Below are 27,588 nucleotides of genomic sequence, written 5' to 3'. Positions count from 1 at the left end.
CCATTATGAGCAAATAATAGTGGGTCTGCAAGCAACAGGTGTAGAGGTCAAAACTGCATGCCTAGCTCCTCTCCATCTCCCTGGGGCCTCATTTCCAATGGGTTGGCCAATGACATCCTTTCACCAAAAAGACACGCTTGCACTCAGGCTTATTTACATCTCTGCAGCTCCACATCTGGGAAAGGAACTGCTAAACTTGATTTCACAAGAACTCTCATGGCTCCCTCATGGCCCTCTAAACAGTAAGGATATTAAGGATGTGTCTGTTATGTTGATGGTATTTTTTTTTCCTAATTCAGCTTTTTTTTTTATGGTGTAATTGAGATGTGTCCTTGAGGCACAAAAGCTTTTAATTTTTAAGAAATCAAGTTGACTCTCTGTATTCAGGAAAATATTCTCCCTGCCTTTCCTCACCTTGAATCTTTTTGTCAATGACTTCTTAAGAGAGTGGTTCAAAGTGCTGCTTCCCTGATCTTATTGTTTCTTCACAACATTAGCATATTTATCAGAACCCCCGAAAACACGGCTTTTCTGTGACCTACACAACTTCCTCTTTTCTTTCACCTGCATTTGTCTGATTTCAGGGTTGATACGATATTAAACAGTGAAAGCAAATGGAACGTGGTCCGTGGTTAAAAGTTACAAGGGGGAAAACATGTGATGGCGTGTTTCTGCTAATGGTAGGTCAAGAGTAAACCTCCACAAGCATGTGTTGAGGATCGACACCCACGGGGGGAGGTTCACTCTGGCTCTTTAAGAGTCAATAGGGTTGAATGAACCTTTCACCCCAGCCCAGGCTAATGGCGACTTCCTCAGATTTGGTGTCTCAATTTCACCATGCTACAACTGGGGTGGACCAGATCAGTGGACTTTGTTCTGTGGTCCCTAAAGATCTAGATGGCCTAGTGGGAGAGAAGTGGGGTGCAAGGGGTGAGCAGACTCCTACTCCCAAGTTTTCACATTGAGTCTCCATAGGAAAAAGCAGCTTTGGTAACCAGGACCACAACTCTACTGGTTGCCCAAGGTCCCTTCTCAGCTCTGTCATGTGGCCATTCTATGGCCACACCAGTTTCCTTTGAGCATTGGTGGGTGCGTGAGCCTTCACAAGGGAATACAGATAGCAATGGCTAGGGTTCACTCTCCTCTCTCGCCCCTCTTTAGCAGGCAAAAGGACCCAGCACATGCTTGGTGCTCAATAAACATGTGGTGTAGTTGCTAATATTAGTCATAATATAAACTATTTACAAAGTACAAGGTTATTTATTATCCCACAACCACTGTTTCTTCCAGGCACATTCTGTATAGTAAGAGATATAGGTAATAACCATGGTACCAATGATAACAACACAAAGAGTTAGGGACTATTCATTAAGGGCCAGGCACTCTGCTAAGTCATTTATGTCTATCGAAGTTAATCCTCAATTTTCAGGCTAGGTCAGTATTACTAGTACTAATTTATGAGGTTGGGCATGAGGAACCTGAGTGCCAGAGAAGTCAGTTTCCCCACGAAGAAATGAGGATTCTTCCCCACGGTGGATTCAACATCCAAGTCTTTCTGATCTCAACTCTTATACTTTTTCTGTCTCCAGGACTTTGGCCCCTTCCTGGCATCCCTCACATTGCCTTAGATGGTTTGCGATCCATTGTTAGTTAACAGCTGAAAACCCTCACTTCCAACATGGAAACCCATTAAGATGGCTGAGTCACTTCTAATATTTTCCAACAACTAATAGCAGTAGTTTCAGGTTTGATAAATAGAAGGCAAAGTATGCTCTCTCTCGTGCCGTAGGTAAGTGAGAGATCAAACTCTGTAACAGTACTAGCTGCATTTTAACTTGTTGGAAGTGGAGCTAAAGATTCCTTGGATACATTTTTTATGGCCTACACACACAGAAATCAGCCTTTTGAAGGGTGTTTTGTTATCTTCTGTGGTAGTTAGAGGGAATAATTTCAGAGTTATAAAAGCACTGAATACAGTAAATCTCGGAAACACTTTTATGTTAAAAACACCAAAAAGCAACCATGTGTAAGCAGAGGGGGTGCCATATTAGCAGTCCTCTGACTCCCCAGGGCTCTTTATGAATTCTATCATGTCATTTACACAAAAGCGGATCCTCCCTTTTGTATTAAGGTGCTAAAGCCATATCAGATGGACAAGGCAAGTGAGTCAGCAAAGAGTACTTTGTCATAAAAATATATAATTTATTTCAGCAGTTTCTGTGAATTTTTGATATCAAAGTATCTTTATGAGGCTGACAGTCATCAAATGGATGTTTGTCAAAGTACATTTCCCAGATGTCTAAATAAAACAGTTTTTGCTTTGATGAGTTTTATACTGAGAGCTGAAGAAAGACTGCACTCCATTTGAATTTCTCTACTTTTAGAGTATGTGTCATATATTTCTCTTTTCAATTTGCCTCTCACCCAAAATTTGAATACTTAACGTTCTAGTTAGTTGGACTCTGGTTCATAAAAAATCTTCTAAAAATGTTTTTATACCAAGATAAGGGAAGGAATAATGTTGCAGAGGGCAGGGAAGTGTCTTAACAATAACAGATTCGATTGATAAATGGGCAAAAGTAAAAACAGACAATTCAGAAACAAGGAAATGTAATGATGAACACACATACAGGAAAATATTCATCCTCACTAGTAAGCCACAGAATACAAATGAGGACATCAACACCAAACAGGCTCTTTTCCTATCAAATCAGCAAATGCTTCTCTTAATGACATCATTGGACAGAGGCCTGAATGTGGTCAATTGGCCCCACACATCCATCCCGACGGGAGGTCAATTGCATCACATGTTGGAAACTCGGTGTTGTCCCTTTGTACAAAGTCCACACTGTGTGGTTGTGATCCCCTTCGGGTGTTACTCAAATTATAGAAAAAATCCTAATACTACAATTTGTTTGCCATCATGGCATTAAAATAACAACCATCATTATTTCTAACAATAAATTAAGTCACCTTATACACTGAAATCCTCAGCAAGTGTTGTGAGAAATATTATTTGAGAAACTCTCCAGAAGTATTAACATTTGTTATAATACAAATGAAAAAAGCAAAACATGCATGTATTGTACAAACACCATCCGTTGTGATAAAAGTAAAAGAAAAAATACTAAGAAAAAATGAGCCAAATACTTAACTATCAAGGTCTTTGGGTGGTGAGATGCCAGATGGCATTTTCTTTTAACTCTAAATACTTGTCTCTATTTTTCCTATACAATAAGCACATACTAGATCAAAACTAAGTACAAAGTGAATTACAAAAAGCAAAAACAAAAATTATGTAAAGTTTCTTGGGGACAAGTCATCCCTAAAGGCTGAGCCCTTCATTCAGAACTCAGGCTACATAACAGAGAGATACACAGTCAGCTTGGAGAAACACATGTATACACACTATGATCTAATTAATGGCATTTTTACACAAACCAATTTAAAATATTAATGTGTTAAAACAATGTCACATTAAAATGCCTGGCCTGTGTAGCTCGGTGGTTAAGCATGGACCTATGAACCAGGAGGTCACAGTTTGATTCTCAGTTGGGACACATGCCTGGGTTGTGAGGGGTTTTTGTTTTTTTTTTTTTAATATATTTTATTGATTTCAGAGAGGAAGGGAGAGGGAGAGAGAGATAGAAACATCAATGATGAGAGAGAATCACCGATCGACTGCCTCCTGCTTGCTCCCCACAGGGGATCGAGCCCGCAACCCAGGCATGTGCCCTTGACTGGAATTGAACCCGGAACCCTTCAGTCTGCAGGCCGACGCTCCATCCACTGAGCCAAATCAGCCAGGGCAAGGATTGTGGTCTTGATACCTGGTGGGGAACATGCAGGAGGCAACCAATCAATGATTCTCTCTCATCATTGATGTTTCTATCTCTCTCTCCCTCTCCCTTCCTTTCTAAAATCAATAAAAATACATTAAAAAATAATGTCAAAAATATTGGTATTCAAATCTTTGGCAACAATTTCTAAGAAAACAGGAGATTTTTCCATGTGTTTCTAGTAAAACAAAAACACAACTGGATGAAAGGTTCAAGAAGGCAGAGTCTAGATTAGCACCTAGAACAATTTTTCACCTTAGAGACACCCAGCAGAAGGGTGGCCAGCCGACCTCTCCCCAACTTGGACGGGATTTTAGCAGAGGCTGCAAGGCCATGTGCTTGAATGTAGAAGTCATTTCCTCCCTAAACCTTCCCTCACCTCTATCTGACTAATCCCCATCTCCTCCTTTTCCTCCTCCTCTTCCTCTTCCTTCTTCTCCTCCTCCTCCTCCTCCTCCTACTCCCCCTCCTCTTCCTTCGCCTCCTTCTCCTCTTCCTCCTCCTCCTCCTCCTCCTTCTGTGTTTGCCACTGGCTTCTGCCTAAATGTCCTCCCAGAAATTTTTACCAGGCTGTTTTTTCTTGCTTATAAAGTCTTTGTTTACATATCAGCTCAGTGGGGAAAACACCCCTGACACCCCCTGTAAAGTAGCCCCGAGCATATTCTCTGCCATCACTCTCTTTTATTTCTTCCTATTGCCTAAATCACTACTTGATATTTTATGTTTCTTAAATTGATTCCAAGCAATGCAAGCTCCATGGGGGAGGAACCTTGTCAACTTTGTTCACTGTTTCATTCAAAATGCCTGGTATAAAGCTGTTCAACTAACACAGATGCAGCAAATGTTAGATACACTATATCATGACCAAATGGCACCCCGGGAGAACACCATCCGAAGAGACTGGTTACTCATGGAGAGCCTTGTAGAGAGTTGTGAAACTGCCTTCAGATCCCTCTGGCTCTGATGATGTGTTAATTCTTTGGGAGCCATTTAACAATACAGTGACATTATGTGACATGACTGTTTCCTGATTATCAAAACACAACACATCCTTTGAAGAGTAGCTATTAAAACAGCTACGGAGAGCATGCGGGCACTTGCTCCTCCTTTCCCTCCTATCACTCTGACCATTTATTTCATAGGTCAAGTGCCTGGCTGCTACTGGACAGTCCGCACCTTATAGGGAGGTGCAGGCCTTAGCTGTACATCTGGCCTTTGTTAACATCTGATCCCTCCTACTGCACAAGCTAGTTGCATAGTAGGCATTTGCATACTGGTCCCTTAAAAAAAACGGTTTAACAATGTTCAGACCTGTATATCTAAACAATGCATTTAGATATGTTTTCCAAGAAAGGGAAACGCTTTCAGCCTAAACACTCCAAGAAACATTAATGAACTTCACATGCATCCATTTGGGAAATTCAATGGGTGTCATGCTACCTAGGTCCTCTGGTAGGCAAACAGGGTTTCGGATGCAGGAGAACAAGGACAGCAGCACTGAAAAAAAGGAGGGCCTCCTGCACAGGGGTGAGGGTAAGAGGCCCTTTCTGTGAGTCTGTCATCCAAGCTGCCAGTGACCAGTTTCCTGCACACAGACACACGGAGCAAGGGGCAGTGTGAGGTAATGAAGAGACCACAAGCTTTGGAGTCCTATAGGCCTGTCCAAATCATGCCTCTACCACCTACTTATGGCATGTACTCCTTGGACAAGCTATTTGTTTTAGTTAAAGTTCAATTTCTCTTGCACATAAAGAAATATAATCCTAATATCTATGTCATAGAAACATTCAGAAGATTCAGATAAACTTATGTATAGAAAAGTTCCTAAAACTCTTGGCATCTACTAGATGCTTAATTTACATGAACTTTTTTCCCCTCCCTTTGCTGAGAACAGAGGAGGAGGCGGTATGCACTGCAGAAATTCGCAGGACCTGAGAATCTCAGAATTCCCACATTGTAGAGATTAGAACAGTCTAAAAAAATCAAAAAGAAAACCACACCATTATCTAAAGCCATTTCCCTTGGGTTACCACCCAAGAACTAGCTCCTAGAATGAATGGCCATCTCACTTAACAATGCCTCCTTGGGCTCAGCCTGGCTGAGGAAACAGAGGTCACACCCAACTTCTGGCAAGTGGAAGGTGGAGACAGTAATTGAAGTAAGGGACAGGAAAAGAACAAGATGGTGAGTTCTCTTTGGGACTTGGTGAATTTAGGGTGTCTGTTCAAATGTGCATTTTCAGTAAGTGTTTGGATATACAGGTCTGAAACTCTGGAGTGAATTTAGGGCTGTAGATAGATACTTAGGGTACAGTTGACAGTGTGTGAGTGTGTGTGTGTGTGTGTGTGTGTGTTGGGGGGTGAAGGGAGAGATCTTCCAGAAAGAATGTGTCAAGTGAGGGTAAAGCTTGTTAAGAATGGCTACCCTACAAAACACCCACTTTAATGGGGTGGTTTAGAAGCAGTGAGGGTACTGGTGAATGTTTAATGCTCTTGGGGATGGAGCAGGGCTGATTTTCAACATTTGCCAATTTCTATCATGTAAATGCAACTCCATAGCTGATTTAAGCGATGAAAATGGCATGAACAGGTTCACAAAGTTCTTGAAAAATTAAAAACTGACCTTCACAAGCATGTAGGAGCCCATCCATCCCACCACACGTGGCAAGAAGAAGGTGATAATAAAAACTGACCAATACAATGGTCAAGGAAGTAGAATTGAAAACACTAGGACAACAGTACCATGACAAGCAAGGATCTTGGGTTTCTCAGCAGGAATTGTGGCAATTACAACAGAAAGGTCCAGTGAGTAAATTTTAAAAATACCATTTGGTCCAGTCAGTGTGGTTCCGTGATTGAGCATTGACCTATGAACCAAGAAGTCATGGTTCGATTCCTGGTCAGGGCACATACTCAGGTTTTGGGCTCGATCCCCAGTGCCGGGCATGCAGGGGGCAGCTGGGCAATGATTCTCTCTCATCATTGATGTTTCTATCTCTCTCTCACTCTCCCTTCCTCTCTGAAATAAAATAAATAAAAATTAAAAAATCATTTCATTTGCCAGTAGGTGAGTAATGTCTCTGAGAGGCAGATTCAGCAAAGGGAGGAGAGGAGGAGTCAAGTGGCAGTGTCTCAACAGGGAACAAATGGAAGGAAAGTGGAGATAAGTTTAGACAATCACTTCTGCAGGAGAGAAGCAAGGACTACCATGGAATGCAGGTCTAGGTAGCTTGACCTGACAGGCATGAGCCACTAGGTGGAGAGAGGTAGCAGCCCAAACACAGCTGAGGACAAAGGCCACCCATGTCAACAGGACAAGAGCAGGTCAGATGATAATGGCACCACTGTGTGCTAGAGAGAGACTCCTGGGAAAGTTTCCCTGCCTGCTCTGTTATTTCCGTCTCTAGCAGGAAAGAAACAGTGATGACCCAGCCTGATTTCCAAGGTCAAAAACAGTTGTGAGCAGTCCCAACTCTGTCACATTCTAGCTTTGTGATCTCAGGGTAGACTCATTTCCTCAGCTGTAACGTGTAGATAATAGCAACTCCCTTCACTAGTTTGTTTGTGTGTGTGTGTTTTTTTTTTTGTTTTTGGTTGTTGTTTTTTATGAAGATGCAATTAAGCATCTAAAACATGTCCAGGACCTCTCAGACCACCTGGACATGTAGAGTCGACCCTAGGTATGTTTTAGCTTCTGTACTCCATCCGTGACCAAGACCGTTAGGCATTTAAATGAAACTTACAAAGGTATCCTGTGCTCTACCCATGACGGACAGGAAGGAAATGTTCCTTCTGCTGGGTAAGTCCTGCAGCTCTCGGGGCATGAGGGGATAAACAGGATGGCCCTGCCCTCCCTACACACACATCGATGGCGCACTGAAATGGTCAACTTTTATACACGTGGGCTGGGCTAGCCACTGCCACACGGGGGAACCACTCATAAAGCACTGGGAGAATCAGCTGGACAAAAAATGTCCCATGAATGTCAGTGATCATTCAATTAGATGTTCTGTTGGTGTAAATCATGGGAAGATATGAATCATGGGAAGAGATATGCAGTACATAACTACAGAAGATAATATCTCTGAAATTAACTTGCTCCAGCTTTTCCTAATTTGACACCAACTATTTTTAGGAGTTCATGATCTCATTTCTTATATGAACGCACTGCAAGAGTAACGTTTGGTTTAAATCCCTTAAATGGTGCCTGCGGGGCTAAAACCTTAACTCTATTTATTTTCCTATGGTAAATAGGGGAAAGTTAGGTAGTTACCAAAGTGTAAAAGTCAGTCACTAATATTTAAATCAAACAAACCAATCCAAATATTTTTAAGGAACAGTGGTTACTATACCCTGAATTTTATATAAATATTGAATTGGGACTATTTATATTAGTTGGTCAGAATTTGGAAGATGGACAAAAGAAAGGTCACTTTAAGTTTAGTGAAAACTTTGGCCCACAACTCCTTAATAGTGGGATAGGCATCCTTTCTCAGTAGGGAGCACCCAAAAGAAAGCGCTTAAGCTTCCAGAAAATACTATTATTTTTTCAAGTATGCATACACTGGCATTCTTCCTAGCATATATGCAAATCCTATTCCCCAAGAGCTATTATGCTAGAAGGATCAAGAAGCCATGTTCCTATAATTTTTAAGAAGTTATTCATTTTAGTTAATAAATTCATAAACATACTCTCATTGTAAAAAAAAAAATCAGCTACAAATAAGTCAAAGGTACAATCAATATAATTCCCTGTTGTGGGTCCTTTCTCTCCATCTACACTAATAAAAGGGAAAGATGTAAATTGACGATACCTTCGAAACGCCCACCAGCCAATCAGGAGTGAGTATGCAAATTAACCCAACAAAGATGGCAGGTTAATTTGCATACGCAGGTGCCAAGCGGCCAGGGGTGGGGCGGGATGCTTGCGTCATCACCATGGTGACGACGCAGGCCTTCCACACCACCCCAGCCGCTCAGGGCCTCTGGGCAGCATGGGAAGGCGGGGCTGGAGCAGAAAGAGGTGGCTCTGGGCCCTGGAGTGGAAAGGCGGTGCTGGGAGCCAGGGAAAGGAAGGCCCATTCTTGCACGAGTCTTCATGCATCGGGCTTCTAGTCTAAAATAATGATTATTATTATCTTCTGTTATAATTTGGGTGTTTATCCTTCAAGATGTTGTTTATCTGTGTCTTTAATATACATGTTATATATATATATATATATATATATATATATATATATATATGTGTGTGTGTGTGTGTGTGTTATATATGTGTGTGTATATACAAAACTTTTATATATAACATTATACAATTTTATATATATATATATTTATAAAACAACTGTTTTGTGTAATGAGTAGAAAGGAATTTATAAGTAACACACTCTACATTTTCTAAAAATTGCCTTCTTTTTTTTTACACTAAGCAATATCTTTTAGGCCTTTCTAGGTTAGTATATTCTGTAATATTCCATGCAATGCAGTGTTTTACTATGTTGGATGCACATCATTATTTAGGTTTTGCCCTGTTGGTGAAGAAATATTTGCAATACATGTGTCAAAAAACTCTATTCTCAACATATACATTGCTTCTAAAAATCAATAAGAAAAAGACAAACAACCCAATAGAAAAATTGGCAAAGCATGTGAATAGCCAGTTTGCAGAAGAAAACACAGATAAAAATATGCTCAACCTCAGTATTATCTAGGGCAGCAGTCCTCAATGGTCCCCAAGATCATTTTAGGGGATACATGAGATCAAAACTATTTGCATCATAATTTTATGTTGCTTGCCCTTTTCTCAGTGTTGACATTTGCAATGACAGTGCACAGCAATGGTGGGAAAAACTGCAGAACCTTAGCCCCAAATCAAGGTAGTGGTACCAAACCATTAGGAGTAATTGCATTCTTCACTACCAGGCACTTGGAGCAAAAAAAAAAAAAAAAAGAATTCCTTGATGTAATTACACATTGTATTACATTTCTATCATTGAGTCCTTGCTTTTTACTATCCTGTGTGCCAAAATAAGTATGAATGCCATCACCAGGAAGGACACTTGTGTGGTTTCTATGAGCTCAACTAGTGCTTTATTTAACTCAATGCCATTTTAGATAAAGGACAACAGATGAACTATAGTGATTCAGATGCATATTTGTCAGATGTTTTCTCAAAAATAATCAAAATGAGCCAATCACTTCAAGGAAAACACCTGATGGTGTTTGTGGCCAGTGATTAACTGAGCTCTCAAGCAAAACTTAAATTATGGTAAACGTATATCTGCTGCTGTCTGTTTGACAGCTTCCTAATACTTAAAACTTTTCTGATATGATTGATGGTGGTATTAATAACTGTGATTTTTTGCTCTTGCATAATGAAAAGTGTCCAATTTGGAAGATTTGCAAAATTCAGCAAATCAATATTTTTCAAATAACCAATGCATAATATTACAAGTTCGTTAGTGGGTATAAAAGATCCATTTAAGGTACAAGATAGACTGATGAATTTCAATATTACAAAGCATGAAAAGCTCAGTGATATAGTTTCAGATTCCACACTGAAAGTTATATTCAAGAAACTATCACTTGTAGAGTTTTGATATAGGAACAAAGAAGAATTATTTCAAAGGCTATTAGAATATTCCTGTTTTCTAACCACAAATTTATGTGAGCTGCTTTCTAAATACTTTCTTCAACCAAAACAATATACCAGCAGATTGAATGCAGACGCTGATGTGAGAATCCATCTATCTTCTATTAAGCAAACATTAAAGAGATTTGCAATCATGCAAAACAATGCCAATCTTCTCACTTAACTTCTAATTTGTTTGAGAAAACATAATTTTTTAATTTAAAAAATGTCACTTATGTTAACATGTAATAGGTTTATTATTGCCATTTTAAATGAATAGTAACTCTTTTTTTTAACTTCTCAGCTTTAATTTCTAACATGGTGAATCTTGACAACTGTTACCCAGAGAAACAAAAGCTTTTAGGGGTCCTTAAATACTTTTAAGGGGTGTCAGGAGATCCTGAGACCAAATTCTTTGAGAACCTCTGATCAAGGAAATGCAAGTTCAATTTAGATACCATTTGTGATCCAACAGCTTGGCTAAAAATTTAGAAATTACTAACATCAAGCATTGGTGAGCGTACAGGAAGTGAGTATGCTCATAATCTGACTGCTTATGGGAATATAAATTGGCATAGTCACTTTGAAGGACAAGTAGGCTGGTCCATTATAGGGGTTGGCAAACTTTTTCTATGAAGACCAGAGAAAAGGAGGGGGGAAAACCTTATTTATATTTAAAATATGTGTAGTCTATGCTTCAGTTACTCTGTACCTACTCTAAAGAAATGCTAACACTATAAATTATTTAATATGCGCTTTGCACTGTTCAAACCACTTTATATATATTAACCCACTTAATTCTCACAACAGTCCTATGAGGTAAATACTGTAGTCTCTCCATTTTATAAAGGATAAAATTGAGGCTCAGAATGGTTAAGTAACTCACCGAAGGCCACACAACTAATATACCAATCTTCTCATTTAACTTCCAAGTTGTTTGAGAAAACATAATTTTTTAATTTAAAAATGGCATTTGTTAACATGGAATAGGTTTGTTATTGCGATTTTAAATGAAGAGTAACTATTTTTTTAAGTAGCCAAAAGCTGGAAATAACCTAAATATTTAGACTTTAAGCATTATGTTTGGTCTGGTGGGAGCCTTTCCTTATATAGATCTCCAAAAGTTAAGTGGTTTGCTTCCTTCATGCCTTGGCCTATTCAAATTTTCCTGGGTGCATCTGAAGCCCCACATTCTCATTAAAGCTTCTGCTGACCATGCCCGCTCATGATGTTCTGTGTTTTCCTAATCCCCCATAGAATGTTATCTTTGGAGTTCAATGTTTCCTTGACATGTCTCCTACCCCTGGTAGACCAGTAGTTCTTAAAGGATGGAGAATGAATGGATCTTATGGTCTCTTTTTATTCCTTACAGTCCATCACCATCTCCACCACCTCCACTGCACCATCCCCATCCAAGCCACCATCGTTGCTCATCTGAACTGAGAAAGTTGCCAGATGGATGTCCCTACTCCCATCTTGCCTACCTGCAACCCATTCCCTCCACAGGATCCAGGGTAAATCTTAGACAGAGTTTAGTTCAGATCAAACATTCACCTCAGAAGCCTCCCCTGGCTTCCCAAAGGATAAAATCACAAATCTTAAGCGGGAACTTCATAGATTTCCTTTGACCTGACCTCGTCGCTGACTGCTGTCCTGGCTCTTTCTGCTCTGGGCACCCAGGGGTCCTTGCCATTCCTCATGATTGACTGAGACACTCCTACTGCAGAGCCTTTGCACAGGCTGTTCCTTCTGCTTGGATGCTATTCCCCAAGATGTTGGCAAGGCTCATTCTTCCACTTCAGGAAGGACTCTGCTAAAATGTCCCCTCAGCAGGGAGACCATCCCTGACATCCAGCTCCTTTACTCTCTCTTCCTTTTCTCAGCTTCACCTTCATATCACTTACTAGAATTCAGGATAAATTATAACTATTTATACATGTACTTGCTTACCATCTCTCCTCTCAGCCAGACCTAAAATAGTGCCTGAAACATGAACACTTAATAAATATATTAATGGAATGAGTCTCAGTTTCTCACTTCCAAAATGGAGGTAATCCTGTCCCTCACAGGATTGTCCTATATAATAAAAGGCTAATATGCAAATTGACAGAATGGAGGAAAGACTGGTCGCTATGACAAGCACTGACCACCAGGGGGCAGATGCTCAATGCAGGAGATGTCCCCTGGTGGTCAGTGCTCCAGAAGCTGGGCTCACGGTTGGCGAGCACAGCAGCAGCTGTGCTAAGGATGTCCAACTGCTGCACTGCAAGAGGGCACAGGCTGGGCTGAGGGATACCCCCCTACACCCCGAGTGCATGAATTTCGTGCACTGGTCCTCTAGTTATTAATAATAATTACTATTTAATTGATTATTAAAATATAGTAAGTAATGCCAGGCACACTGCTAAACACTCTGCCTACATGATCTCACAGAATCCTGACAACAACAGATGAGATTTAAATGATTGTTCTCTCCCACTTTACAGATGAGGAAACTGAGGCTCAGCGGGGATGAGCCAGGTTCACAGCCCAGCAGTAAGTCATGGAGGTGACAGGCAACACCAGGAGTTGCCTCCAGAACTCCATGGAATAAAGAATGCACACGCACACGACTGCTCTATAAATGCAAGAAGTCACTGTTTTCATCTCTGCTCCCAAGGAGGGTGTGCAGGATGCCATAATGGCTGGAGACAGAGGTGAGACCTGTTGATGTTCCAGGTGAGCTGAGCCTCAGTGCGCCACCGTGACTCAGTGGCACAACTCAGGTGGGAAAAAGGGACTTCCTCCTCACAAGGGACTTTCTTCAACACTGCTCGGGAAGGGTGTTTGCTAAGTCCATTTTCTGATCAGATAACCATTTGACACTAATTATTCTATTTTCAGTGGGCACCGAACCTGACTTTATCATCCATCGGTTATCTGTGTCGCCTGGAAGGAACTCCGGGCAAGGTCCAGGAAAAAGGTGCGGGTATTGTTGGGGCTTCCTGCTGGCCAGCTCACTGGCCTATTGTTGCCTTTATTTTTTTAGACTATCGCATCACAATTATTTCGGCAACATCCTTTTCCCATCCTGGACCTGATATAATATTTATTGACTTATGCAAACTGCGTCAATGCACAATTCTCCCTGTGTTGTTGTCCATGTTATTTTTTAGAATATTATTTAATCCATTAAGTGATCTTGCTAATGGCCCTGTAATCAGCCCACCCTCCAAACTTGACATTAATTTTTAAACAAAAAGAGGCCTTGGAACCTTGCTCAACCTCTACATTAAAAAATAATAATAATAATAATACTAATAACAACGAAATAGCATTTCTCGAGGTTACTATGTGTCAGGCACTGTCACATGATGTTTTATCTCATGAAAGCACTGTCACACCCCATGGCTGCTCATATCTCCCATTTCTCAGATGAGGAAACTGAGCTAAGAAAACTGGTACAATGACACTGTCAGTAAATCACAGACGTGTACTCTGATATCTGGAAGGCCTACTCCAGACCTCTAATGACACTACAGACAAGACAAAAGGTGTCTCCTTGAAACATTTCAACACTTTAACTTGTGATCAACTGAGTTCTGTGAGTAAATGCAGAGCGAGGATCCCATTCCTGCTGTCAAGACTGGTAGCATGTTTGGGTGATTCACCCAGCGCCACTTAGTAAGAGCCAGGTAACCAGGATCAGATGGCATTTAAATCCGTATGGCAATACTCAAGTCCCCCCAATGCCTCAATTACATCCTCCCCCTAAATATTTCAATTAGATGACAGGTGTGAGGTTTCACAACCGAATCCTCAGTAGGTTCACATCACTTGTCCCTATCACTGTCACTTTGGATTTTCTCACTGTGGTGTGGCTGGAATCCCAGACTCAGAGACTCATTACACAGAGCATGTTGAGTTAGGAGGGGCCATTCCCATTTCCTCCAAAGTAGGGAGATGAGGACCCTCTTAGGGGAGGGTGCGTTTTGGGTGCCACACAGGCACTTGATAGTAGAGATGTTACGAGAAAGAGAGAGAGAGAGAGAGAGAGAGAGAAAGAGAGTGAGTATTGTTGGTGGAAAACCTGCTATATGCCAGACACATTTCACAGTGAAATAACAATAATAATTGCAGTAATAAAAAGTCATAATAGGTAATATATATGAAGCTATTAAAGTTTGTTGAGTACTAGGGAAAAATACTTAATGCAAATTTAAAGATAATTTAATCCTCTCCAACTTGGAGGCAAGCACTATTATTATCCCCATTTGACAGATGAGAAAACCTCTCAGAGAAATAAGTCAGTCGTAGAGGTGACTCAAAGAGCCAGGCTTACCTGGCAACATGGCCCCTCCTTTACTGCAAACATGGAGAAATGCACACAGTACAGCTCTAATGCCCTAACCTCGCCAAAGCACCTTCCTGGCACAGACTTCTGCTGAGACAAACACTGAGAAAGACAGAAGGGTCTTGGTAGCCTGGGAAGTATAATATCCTGCAGCCCCTACAGACATTTTCCTTTACCTACACTTCCCTATACATTTACATATTAATGGGACTTTAAAAAAAAAATGTGTCATAAGAGCATGTCCAGTTCAATTCAGAGCCTTGACCTTTTAGGTACAAGGAGACCCACTGTCACAAAGAAAACAGAGGAGTGCTCTTAAAATGAGCAGAGAGCAATCCTCTCAGCTCAGTGAGCATCACTGTATTAGCTAGGACCTAAAGGCCTCTGTCTAACTGGTCCACGTCTGCTGAAACTGACAGGAAGCAATGCCAGGTCATCATGCATGAATACAAAGTGCCCTTGAGCTGCGGGTGGTCTGGTTTTAGTGCCTATGCCCTCGTACAGGGGGCCCTAGAGGTGGGTGCCCATTCGCTGTGTGACTTCAAGCAAATCACTCCACATCATCTCAACCCCCAGTTTGTTCATCTGCAAAAGTACAGGTGATCTCTTCCATCCAAACACTCTGCGGCTCCTTGACAACGTGTTTTAAGACTATCTCATTCAATGAGCACCTGTTTCAAGACCAGCCTATTCAATGAGAGACTCTATAATGCTGAAGCAATCTGGGCAGTGATCCACATTTGTGGACAAAGTCATGGTTGGCGAATTTATTTCAGAGCTAGCAATATACTGACCTTGGCAACGCTGTAGTTCTGTACCACCAGGATCTATACCTGCCCAGTGAAAACAACTGGATACCCCCGGGCATACCTAGAGCTATCAAAAAAATCAATCCAAGATAATTTGCCAGAAAGTCAGGCAGTAGTCCTGAAACAAGGATTCTGCAGCTTAAATACAACTGACATGTTAACTAAAAGGAATCCCCAAAGCAGTTTGCTTCACTTGGGTATGGAGGACTCCTTTGTTGCTTGACTATGAGTCCATAAAGAGCATATATACACAAATAATCATTGGAAAGTTCATAAATTTTTTGTCCTACCACTCTATTATTCCTATGATATTCTGATATCTACTATACAAATAAAGGAACTCAAGCCCTAGCCGGTTTGGCTCAGTGGATAGAGTGTTGGCCTGCAGACTGAATGGTCCCGGGTTCAATTTTCGTCAAGGGCATGTATATTAGTTGCAGACTTCTGGCCCTGGTCCGAGACATGTGGGAGGCAACCAGTCAATGTGACTCTCTCACATCGGTGTTTCTCTCTGTATCTCCCTCTCCCTTTTACTCTCTCTAAAAATCAATGGAAAAACATCCTCAGGAGGTGAGGATGAACAGGAAGAAAAGAAAGGAAAGAAAGAAAGAAAGAAAGAAAGGAAAGAAAGGAAGAAAGGAAGAAAGGAAGAAAGGAAGAAAGAAGAAAGAAAGAAAGAAAGAAAGAAAGAAAGAAAGAAAGAAAGAAAGAAAGAAAGAAAGGGAGAGAGAGAGAGAAAGAAAGAAAGAAAGAAAGAGAGAGAGAGAGAGAAAGAGAGAGAGAGAGAGAGAGAGAGAGAGGAAGGAAGAAAGAAAGAAAGAAAGAAAGAAAGAAAGAAAGAAAGAAAGAAAGAGAGAGAGAGAGAGAGAGAGAGAGAGAGAGAGAGAGAGAGAGAGAGAGAGAAAGAAAGAAAGAAAGAAAGAAAGAAAGAAAGAAAGAAAGAAAGAAAGAAAGAAAGAAAGAAAGACTCACTAAATTGATCAAAAGGGGTGACAAAGAATGTGGGATTGAGATTGTCAATCAGAACCAAAGTCACAGTAGGCCAGTCAGGGTTTCTCAGCCTTGGCACCATTGATATTTTGGGCCTGATAATTCTTTGTTGTGGGGGACTCTCCTGTACATGGTCTGATGTTTGGCAGCATCCCTGGCTTCTACCCCTTAGATATCAGTAGTTCTCTCCTCTAGTTGTGACAACCAAAAATGTCTCCAGATATTGACAAGTGTTCTCTGTGAGGCAAAATTACCCCCGGTGAAAGCCAGGGTTACAGATACACGGTCAGAGAATACAGGATGGATAGCAACTCTTCAGCTTCCCCTGAGGACTGAAGAACTCCATTCACTTCCAGCTTTCTTGCCAATACCAGCCCTCCTTGTCATCACAGGTATCATGCTGAATCTCTGCTTTAAAACACTCAAGCCTTTTCCTCATGGGCTACAGAGCATCGTAGACAGCTTGTATGGCCTCCAGATATGATTTCAGCCCAGTCCTATTACTCCCACCACGTGGTAACAGCAGACATCCCCCAGACACACTATGCATGGCCATTCCTCCTTTGCACATGCTGTTCTGTCGGCAATGCCATTCTTAATGTCCCAGACAGAGACTGTGTGAATTCTTCAACCCATACGTGTGCTGTCAACACTCCATAGGTGCCCACACGTCATTTGAACCGAACTGAATTAACTCCTTGCTCAGTTGCCTCAGCACCTGACACAGTTGAGCAAACCAACCACCTTACACTTGAGTTTCTTTAACTGTAAGATGGGCACAAGGATGCCTTTCTCACATGGTTGTTATAAGAAATAAAGGATGTTAAGAGGCTTCCACATAAGAAGTTTCCAATGAAAAGTTCTTCCATCTTGCTGTTCATAGTTCTTTTAATCTATGAAAATTATTTCACAAGAATGGCTCACTCTCTGGGCTATATCTACACGTGGTTGGTATACAGAAACAGAACTAAAAAACGTGGTCTCTTTCATTTGAGTAAAATACCATTTTGTCCATATTTGGTTATTAGATTCTCCCCCTAAATATTTGGAGACAGGAATACAAGTTTGATACCGCTGTAACTATAGAAACGGCCCTATCTTGCATGAATCAGAGAGCCCTCCAGCTCTGGCCCTGGGTGAGTTCCCTCCAAACAGTGCTATCTGCGACCCACACTATTTGCAACCCTCAGTAGTGGTTAAAGGCATCCAGGTTCCCACGGGAATATAAGGAAAATGGAATTAGTAGGCCAAACGATAACAGGAGAAACAGGAACAATGCCACGGTCCCCCGCCCCTGAAGTCCAGCAAATTGAAGTTCTTTGTGTAATGCTCATAAGGATGCCAAGCCCCGCAGAGATTGGTCACCAGGAAAAGGAAGAGGATGAGGAAAGGGAAGAGGATCCGAGGGTCACAGCCAGCTGAGCCAGGGAGCCATCCATCAGCAGCGCTGCCTGAGCAGCCTGCACATCTCCAGTCACAGAGAGCATGGCTCCAGCCGCCAAGGACACGGAAGGAAAACAACCTTGGCTGCGCTTTATTAGTTAAGTGAACAGACTCCTTAAGAGTATTGATGTATTGACTAATGATTCTGACATCCAGCGTGCTGGGAGCTTACATGTTTAAAGGGCAAGAGTTACAAATCAACAAGTTATTAATTTAATTCCTCTTTGAAAAGGTGCCAGAGGTAGAGAAAGCAGAATGAGAGGAGCATTTATCATGTTTTTCCTTCAATAAACATGATTACATAAATATCATGTTTACTTTGCCCTCTGCTCTCTTAGCTAGTGAATCTTAAACCTCAGGCTGGGGCGGCTTATTAAAATGCAGATTCCCAAGAACTAAGCGAAAATTGCAGATGCCCAGGCCCCACACTCAGTTGTTCTGCTTCATTAGGTGTTGGTCTGGGTCAGAGAACTGTCACTCCTAGTAATCACCTGCCACCCCAGTGACTATGATGCAGGTGGGTAGCAAAGCACTTTGAGAAACACTATATGACAGAGCCAGTATCTGAGTTTCTGGCCGCTGAGCCACATGACTGAGTGAGCTCTGTTGAGATGGGTAGAAGCAAGGCCTGACTTGAAACCCTGCCCCACCTTCACACACTCTGGGGCTATTGGCTGACTGGATGTAGAGGACCTAAGGGAATCCCTGGGCAAAGTGGCCCATGCCTAAAGTTCCCTTGGCCATGATGAGACCCAGAAGCTCCACTGACCAATATTCACAAAGAGCTGCTCTTGACCCTCTTGCAGGAAGGGAGGGACTCGCTGTGACTGCGCTCAACTTTCTGATGTGTAGGGATTCGAGGCTAGCCTAGGGGCAGGCTCAGCACCACAAGCCCTGATGGAGACACAGCCAGGGAGTCTCCACAAGCCAGCCCCAGTGACTAGGGGGATCCTCTAGCCTCCAAGAGAAGGGCCATTTTCCATCTGGTAAATGTGTCCTTGCCTGTGAAGACAGCCCTTCAGATGGAGGGCAGTGTCTCCAATTCCCCTCTTTCTCTTTAAGCCAAAACATCCCCACACCAGAAGATCAAGTGACGAAGAGTATCTGATTCAGCACTCCACCACATGGCTGTCCACAGTCCCATTGGGAGTGATCCAATTTGAGTTTGGAAGGGAAAGGGCAGGGACATTCATTCATCTCAGAGAGTTCAGGGGTAGATTCTTCCACTCATGCTTCCAGCCACACAGGCTTCTCACTGCCCCACAAACACTGCAAACCCATTCCCACCATGCTGCTGTCACCTAGAATATTCTTCCCCAGCCCGTCACATGGTTCATGCATCCACTTCCTGCAGGTGGCCTCTGAGCCAGTGTTCCCTCGGATAGACTTCCCCTCAAGGTCTTGTCTAAACCAGCTACCCCCATTCTGTTCCAGTCACTCTCCAACCCCTTGTCCCATTTTATTTCCCTTCAAAGGCCTTATCACCACATGGAAGAATAATAATTGTTATTCTAGCCTAACAGGATATCTACAGAGGACTGGGTGATAAGAGCTGGAGAAAAGGAAGGTGACTGTGCAGAACTATTTTTCCTGAGTGCCATTTAAAAACAATCAATACACAAAAAGGCATCACTATGGAAAAGACACATGATATAAGGTAAATGAAAATACAGGTTACAAAGCAGCAAAGTTACAGCTACACTGGAAAGGACTGGGATAAATTTGACAATTAGGAGATTTTGGTGATAGAATAACAAAATTCTGTACACTGCATTTCTTTTTTAACTTTAAAAATGTACTTAATAAAGAAAACAAATACACAAGTAAATAAATCAACTAAATCTAATAAATAAACCAAAGAACACTGTGACATAAAGAAAAACTATACAGGCTACCTGATCTAACACCCTCATTTGCCAGATGAAGAAATTGAGCCTCAAAGGGAAGTGAATTGCCCAAGGTATCACTCAAAGTTAGTCAAGGAAGAGAAAGAATAAAAAGAACTTGGAGCCCTAACCAGTTTGGCTCAGTGGATAGAGGGGATTGAAGGGTCCTAGGTTCGATTCCGATCAAGGGCATGTACCTTGGTTGTGGGCATATCCCCAGTAGGAGGTGTGCAGGAGGCAGCTGATTGATGTTTCTATCTCATCGATGTTTCTAACTCTCTAACCCTCTCCCTTCCTCTCTGTAAAAAAATCAATAAAATATATTTTAAAAAAAAGAACTTGGAGTCCAGGCCCAATGCTTTCCCCGCTGCATTATGTTACATCGTCAAACAATGGAATCTTTTGAGAAGGGATAAATCCTTTCAAAGGATGATGACCAAGAAGTTGCAATCAAGTACAGTGTAATAGAGAAGAATTTCTTATTCATGGGAGCACTTCTTACAGAAGGCCTTCACCTCAGTGCTCTTCTTTAGTCCAGTTGCTTAACCTCCTTGAAGTTCTATTTCCTTTCATGAGATGATGGTGGTTGTGGTGATGGTGGTGGTGGTGGTGGTGGTGATGAAAATGATGATGATGACGAAGGTGGTGGTGATGTTGATGATGATAAGGTTGGTGATGACAACTACTATTACCATTTGTCAGGCATCATGCCAAGTGCCTCACTGCTTGGCAAGCCAGAAAGTGAGCCTCGCCAGACACCCAATTTGCCAGTGCCTTGATCTGGGACTTCCCAGCCTCCAAAACTGTGAAAAATAAATATTTGTTGTTTAAGCCGCCTGTTCTTCAGCATTTTTACTATAGCAGCCCAAACTGACTAAGACAGGGGTTATTATAAAGAGAAAATAAGATTGTAGGTGTGATGGGACTTCTAAAACTACCATCTTATATGAACACTATGTAACAGTATTAATTCATTTAATTCTAATAACATCCTGACAAAGTAATTACTGTTACCATCACTTTGCATTTCAAAATGAGAAAACTAACTCATAGTCAGTTAGATAACGTGGCCAAGGAATGTTTGGCCTAAAATTCAGATGGAGACAGTCTGGTCCATTGGCCTGAATTCTTAACCACACCACCATGGGTGTTCTTAAAAATTATTATTATTATTGAGGCAGGAAATTTCTAAATCACAAGAGTACAGTGTGTGTGCTTCATCTCTTGAGTTTGGAGCTGGTCATAACCAATATGCAGATGTTCACTCTCCTCTGTGATTTCTTCGATCATTCTCCAACATAACCTAAAAAACATCCAGCTATTTTGCTCTCTAATTTGTAAGTGGTCTAGAAGATCAATGTAGAGATCCAAGAACAGCACTCAGTAGTTCCTTGAGTCTGTTTCCTGGGATTTACAGCCTTTTCTTGGGGAGGCATCTCAGTCTCTGGAGACATGTTCATTCAAAGTGAGTGACTTGAGCTGAAGTGAGCGGGTGCCCAAGTTGGAATGCCAGCCAGCAACAACATTGGAAATGAATGGCTGCCCTTCACCATCCCCAAATGCTTAACTGGAAAAAGCAAACCACTGAGTTTTTACACGAAAGCAGCAGAAGCAGGCCACCAATTCAAAAGGAAGTAGAAAAGGCTGAAGACGCAGTGGATCAGCAGTGTTTGGAAAACTAACCATCACCATAACAATGTGGGGGAAAGCTGAGAAAGCGCAGGAGTCTCCACAGACAATCAAGAGGAGCAGGACAATGCTACATTCATTATAAGAAGATGATCTGAAGCCTTATCTAGATTCAGATATTGCTAGAATTTAAAATGTAAAGGAAGCTTAACCGTCACATTAGTCCAATTTCCTCATCTATATAAGAAAAGTGATGGCCAGGAACATAAGTGGCTCCTTCAAAGTCACATAGCTGATTAGGGGCTCTGCATCTTGGCTAAGGATGGGTGTGAATGGAGAGTGGCCTCCCCTGGTGTCTATGGAGCTGTGTGGATCACTGCCCCTCCCCGTAAAATAAACCCTCCACCAGGCAAAAGACCTTTTCTGGTGTGACCCCATCATCTCTGCTGCCCACCTCCATTCTCATGTCCACTCAGTACCTACCATCCTGACCCCTTTACCTCATGTCCATCATAGGAGCACCTGTCCCCACTGGTCCCTGCCCACATGATCATACAGAAGGTGGTCTTTTGTGACTGACTTCTTTTATTAAGAATAATGATTTTTGGAAGTTCATCCATGATGTAGTATCCATTAGAATTTTGTTCCTATTTTATGGCTTAAAAGTTATTCCACTGTACCAGTCAATGGACATTTAGATTATTTCTGGGTTTGTTTGGGGTTTTTTTACTATTACAAACTATGATAGAATCGTTTTTAAATATCTCAACTCCCCAAAGTCCAGTTTTATATAACATTTAATGAAAATATGTTTAGAATATGTTTTAAGGTGAGAAAGAAGGTTATAAACCACAAGCATAGTAAAATCCCAACTAAGTCTACCTATATATAATTTCATTAATTTCAACATGCACATTTCCCCCAGTATCATTGGCTCCAGGCTCTGAAGTCTCATGTATGTTTTATATTAAGATTTTAATTTACCATCCCTGTCAAGCCATCATTGTCATGGCACATGGGCAAATATTAAAAACAAAAGCATCATAATTTGCAGGATGGGTGTAATGACTTGGAAAAGAATGGGAGAGAAAAAATGGATCACTCCTTAAACTCTCAAAATCAAATGGCTCAAGCTAAGAATTGGGAAACTGTGCATCCAAGAAGATTAGCTACATTCCTGAAAATCGAATTTAAAATTAGGCAAGCTCTATATAATGCAGAGCCTGCCCAGAGGCCAGCACCAACTGCTTTTTCTCCTAATACATTATGTTGAAGAATGCTGTCTCACCAACATTTTTGGTGGCACAGAATGTATACTCTATGGAAAACTGTGGACAGCTATGACTCAAAGAACAATTCTGAAAAGTTAGACCCTGAATATGAAGTCTTAGGAACACCTAACCAATTTATTTCATTTATATTCCTATTTATGTATGCACAAGAGTGAGATTGGGTTAATAAAATGTCAAAATATAAAATAAAAATTATATGTAATAAGAAATGGTGACATGAACTCTAAGACACAAGCCACAAGGACAGACCAACTACAGACACAAGACATGCATGTTATCAGAGTCTGGGCAGGAAGAAGCAGAGGAGGCCAGGCTCATCTGATGGACCAGAAAACAAGTGAACCAAAAAATAGCCAACAGGTAGTCACTGGCAAGTAAGGCAGGCCGAATTAAAAACAGCAGCTGAAACTTAAAGGGAAAACACCAGAATGTTTATACCCAAAAAGCCCATGAATACTATACAAGGAAGTGGGTTATGACTAGAACAGGGCTTCTGGACTGGTGGCAAAATTATGATCTTGGTCATGGGCAGATAACCTCATTCTAACACCTTAAGCTATGCAAACTTAATTGATTGATTTAAAAATGAAATTTTTAGAAATTACCATGATTACTTAATACAAAGAAGATCCTGTGCCCTACTCCACACCTTCTAATTCAGAGAGTCTGAGAGCAAAGTCAGGGAATCCAAAAGCCACTCAAGTTTTTGGGGCGGGGAGAGGGGGTACGGGACTTATGATTAATGCTCTTTAAAATTATTTTTAACAATGGGAGGAAGGAGATATATGTACTACTATGTGTAATACTTTAAACAATAAAATAAATTTTTTTAAAATTATTTTTTAAAAATCAACTGCATTTTAGAATGAATCATACGTTTAGTCAGTACTAACATTTCTTCCAATTTTATAAAAAGAAATGCTGTCCAATGAGACTGCACCTAGAGCCATCTCCCCATGTAGACTGATATGAGGAGGCCCAACGGCTGATCACAGTGACTCAGAGCCCTTTGCCAGAAGGGCTGGGAAGATCTGCAGAGTGAGGAGACCTCCTGTTATGGAAGCTCACAGCCAAGGGCAGTCAAAGGCAGTTTACATTCGGGGATGGTGTCCGCCTTATAAAGCAGCTCACACACTAGCAACATCATCATCCACATAGAAAGCTTCAGGGGCTATAAATTATCCTGCATGCACCTCCCCCAAGTCCAATTTGAGACATCAAGAACCCTCAGTAATAGGTAAGAAATGCATTATAGGAGGAATCTGAAGTTCACCAAAAGAGGCCAGAGGCACAGACGTGGTGAGCTGGGCTATGAACCCCATCTTTGTCTCTGGTCCCACACCCCCAACCCCATTGGGCCTTTCCACAACCAACACAAAGCCATGAAAGCAGGTTGCATTACCATGTTCTAGAGGCACTGAAGGTTTGGACGAACTAACTATGGAGACAGACATTCTTCTTAAGTACCCTACATGCAACAATTTCCTAAGTGTTTAGTATTCTGGATCTATTTCTTTCTCTGAAATACCTACAGAGTTGATTGATAATTTATGCAAGAATGATGTTCCACTACATTTAAATCTAGGGGTGCAACCTCTGCCCTGACGTTGCCTCTAATTTTTCCTACCTCATTTTCCTTCAATAAGTCAAAACTTGGTAGATACAAAAGGGTTAAAGAAGCTAAAGCCTGAAGTTTAAAGAATAAAGAGCTGCTGGGGTCACCTGAACGTATCATGTTGCACCTGTTCTATATAGTATCTTTCTCTACTAGTAGATGATTAAATGTAAATCCTAATGTACATTCCATTTTACATGCAATATGGGTTAGTTACTGTTGCTATGGAAACCTTCACTTTTGCATTTACTGATTTTAATTCTGTGACATTTGCTGACTTTAGTACAATGTAAAGTTTATAAATATAACATACAGGTTTGTGGAGGGCTTTTTTAAAGTGTTCAATTTGCATAGATAATTCCATCACAAATCTCTAGGTACATTAGGGGGAAAGGCATTAAACTGATGCCAACTAGCAGTAATCAGCAAACAACAAGCTATTTCCAGAAATAACTATTTCCATCGATCCTCAAATATCTCCTTCCACTAGCTAAATGCCCCATCTATTGTAGAAGACTTTTAACCACTGATTCACTGATCATTTCCCAATGTGGACTTTTTAAAGTAATTCTACTTACTCTAAACGCTTTTAATCTGTTACCTCATTTTACCTTTAATGTTAACCTTGTGAAAGAGACAGTCCAGACATGGTTTGAAGAAGAAATGACCCCACTTTCAGGACTGTTTCCAATCCAGGGCAAATGATCCTTTGACTTCCAACTGGAGCGTCCAAGGGCTCATTGCAACAATCATCCTCCTGTTCTGACTATCCCGGTCTGAGTCTCCTTTGCATCTTTGAGATCTAGCACAGCTCCAATAAATGGAATAAGTGCATACTCTCCAAATGTCCCTACACTTGTTTTGATTCCCTGTTTATTGTCACTTAACAGATATAGAACCTGAGACCCATAATCATTATGCAAAGCCATCAAAAGTCATCTAGCAGCTCATGGGGAAAGTAAAGGTCTCAGAATTGATTGAACTGACGAACATTTATGATGAGTACCCAACGTTTTTGAGGGTATTCACATAGGCTTGGGTAAACATCTACCACACTGGTCTAGAACCACAGAAAAATAAATTATTTTGTGAGTCTTCCCAGGGAAAGCAAGCATTCAGATAGCCATACACATACTGATATTATATACTGACTAGTAGCCCGTTTGCACGAAGATTCGTGCAATAGACCTTCATTCACCTGGCTGCCTGCACCAGTTTTCTGCCGGCACCGGGGACCGAGGCCTTGGCTGTGGCCACCGCCTTCTACCTTCTTTCAGGGTCCCGGCTTGGCCCTGGGTGGTGGCCTTGGGCTCGGCTGCACCCAGCGTCCCTGCTACCCGATCTCAGGAGCGAGCGGACCCCCCCAGGTCGGCTCGCTCCTGCGATCGGAGCAGGCACCCCGCTGGCGCCCAAGGCCCGGAAAGCCCTGGGCGGCTTTCTGGGCCTTGGGCTCCACCGCACCCCAGTGTCCCTGCAACCCGATCGCAGGAGCGAGCCGACCCCCCAGGTCGGCTGGCTCTTGCCATCGGAGCAGGCACCCCGCTGGCGCCCAAGGCCGGGAAAGCCTCGGGCGGCTTTCCTGGCCTTGGGCTCCGCCGCACCCCAGCTTCCCTGCAACGGTTTCCTGGTGGGCGTGGTTGATGGACGTGGCTTGGTTGGTGGGCGTGGCTTGGGCGTAGCGAAGGTGCGGTCAATTTGCATATTTGTCTATTATAAGGTAAGATATGAAAGAGAGCATGTACAAGAAGCATTTTAAGTGATTTCATCGAAGTCTGCACATTCCACAAAAGGAATAAATTTAACCAATATTTATTGAGCTTCTATATTGTGAGAGACACTGCAAAGCAATCTTACAGTAGAGAAGTGTCTATAGTTGTACTTGAAAAAGGGGAGAGGGGATGAGGAAAACTACAATGCCATCCTTAAGGCTTCTAGGGGAAAGGAAGACAGGCCAACAAATGGCAAATGGGCTTAAGAGAATCACAAGAGCTTTTCAAAGACGAGAGGCACTTGAACGAAAACAGGGCCACTAATAACCAAGAGAAAACAGGGAAATAATGAGACTCAAAAACAGGGAAGAGAAGAAACTCTTAATCAATCTTTGCTTTAAAAAAAAAATAAAAAAGAATGTTGAACAAACTGGTAAGTAATGAAGATGTTTTGAAAGTAGAAGCTAATCAAAGTAGGCAAGGGGAAGGGGCTGGGAAATGTGCAGCTCCGGGGAGGCGGACAGAACTGGTGGACACACATGATGCTGTTACAGCTAGCTCAAGTGGATTCCGGGATGAGGGTAGAGTTCACATCATCAAACTATATACTGATTTGGGGCTTGAGAACACAGGTACATGCTGATGACATGAATGGATAGAGATGAAGCCTGAGAAAAGTCACTACTCTTATTCCAGTAATCCTAGAGTGAGGCTGGAAATTTCTCCTAAGCAATGCCCTCCATAGCCAATTCATCACCAACCACTGTCCCATCCATGTTCTTCTGTTTCTCTGATGGGCTCCAGGTGGATCCAATTCATTGTCATCTTTTACCTGGAAAACTGTAATATCCTTCTCTCACTTGTCTTCTTGCATCTGCTATTAAATCCTTCCATTAAAAAAAAAAAAAAAAAAAAGCCCTGGCCAGAATGGCTCATTTGTTGGGCATTGTCCCTTGCACCAAAAGGTTGCCCATTCAATTCCTGGTCAGGGCACATGCCCAGGTTGCAAGCTCCGTCCCTTGTTGGGGGTAAGCAGGAGGCAGCTGATCAATGTTTCTCTCCCAGTCTCTCCCCCTCCCTTCCTCTATCTCTCAAAATCAATAAAAAATATTTTCTTAAAAACCTTTCCAAATCATTCTCCACTCGGCAGCCTGAGATTTGTTTTCAAAATGCCTGTTTCATGATGTACCCTCTTTCAAACCTCTATCAAAAGGAGCACATTTCCCATTGCTCTTAGGATAACTTTTTAAAAAGCCAAAATCCTTAACATGTCCTATCCACAGTCAAACATAATCTGGCCCCAACATGGATCTTCAGCCTCAGATTGCATCTTGCATCTCCTCCCTGCTCTCTGCACTCCAGACAACCTGACCCCCCAATAAGACCTTTGCCCTCTCTGTTCCTCTTTTGAATGCC

General features: G+C 41.8%; 1 protein-coding gene and 1 long non-coding RNA gene across 6 annotated transcripts in view; one reads left to right on the top strand and one right to left on the bottom strand.

Moving 5' to 3' along the window:
• LDB2 (LIM domain binding 2) overlaps positions 1 to 27,588 on the bottom strand; it is a 323,996-nt gene that overhangs the window by 278,804 nt on the left and 17,604 nt on the right. The gene's annotated exons all lie outside the window — the stretch shown is intronic.
• LOC114234882 (uncharacterized) lies at positions 94 to 13,581 on the top strand. 2 transcript variants are annotated; one of them, XR_003621065.2, is made up of 4 exons: positions 94 to 242; positions 11,839 to 11,980; positions 12,953 to 13,184; positions 13,350 to 13,581. It is a non-coding gene; the product is annotated as an uncharacterized LOC114234882 (long non-coding RNA). The 2 variants fall into 2 exon arrangements; XR_003621063.2 differs by having other exon boundaries at positions 12,953 to 13,231.

Source organism: Eptesicus fuscus, chromosome 2 (genome assembly GCF_027574615.1).
Source record: "Eptesicus fuscus isolate TK198812 chromosome 2, DD_ASM_mEF_20220401, whole genome shotgun sequence".
NCBI lineage: Eukaryota > Metazoa > Chordata > Mammalia > Chiroptera > Vespertilionidae > Eptesicus > Eptesicus fuscus.
This window is presented reverse-complemented; position numbering and strand designations above follow the sequence as displayed.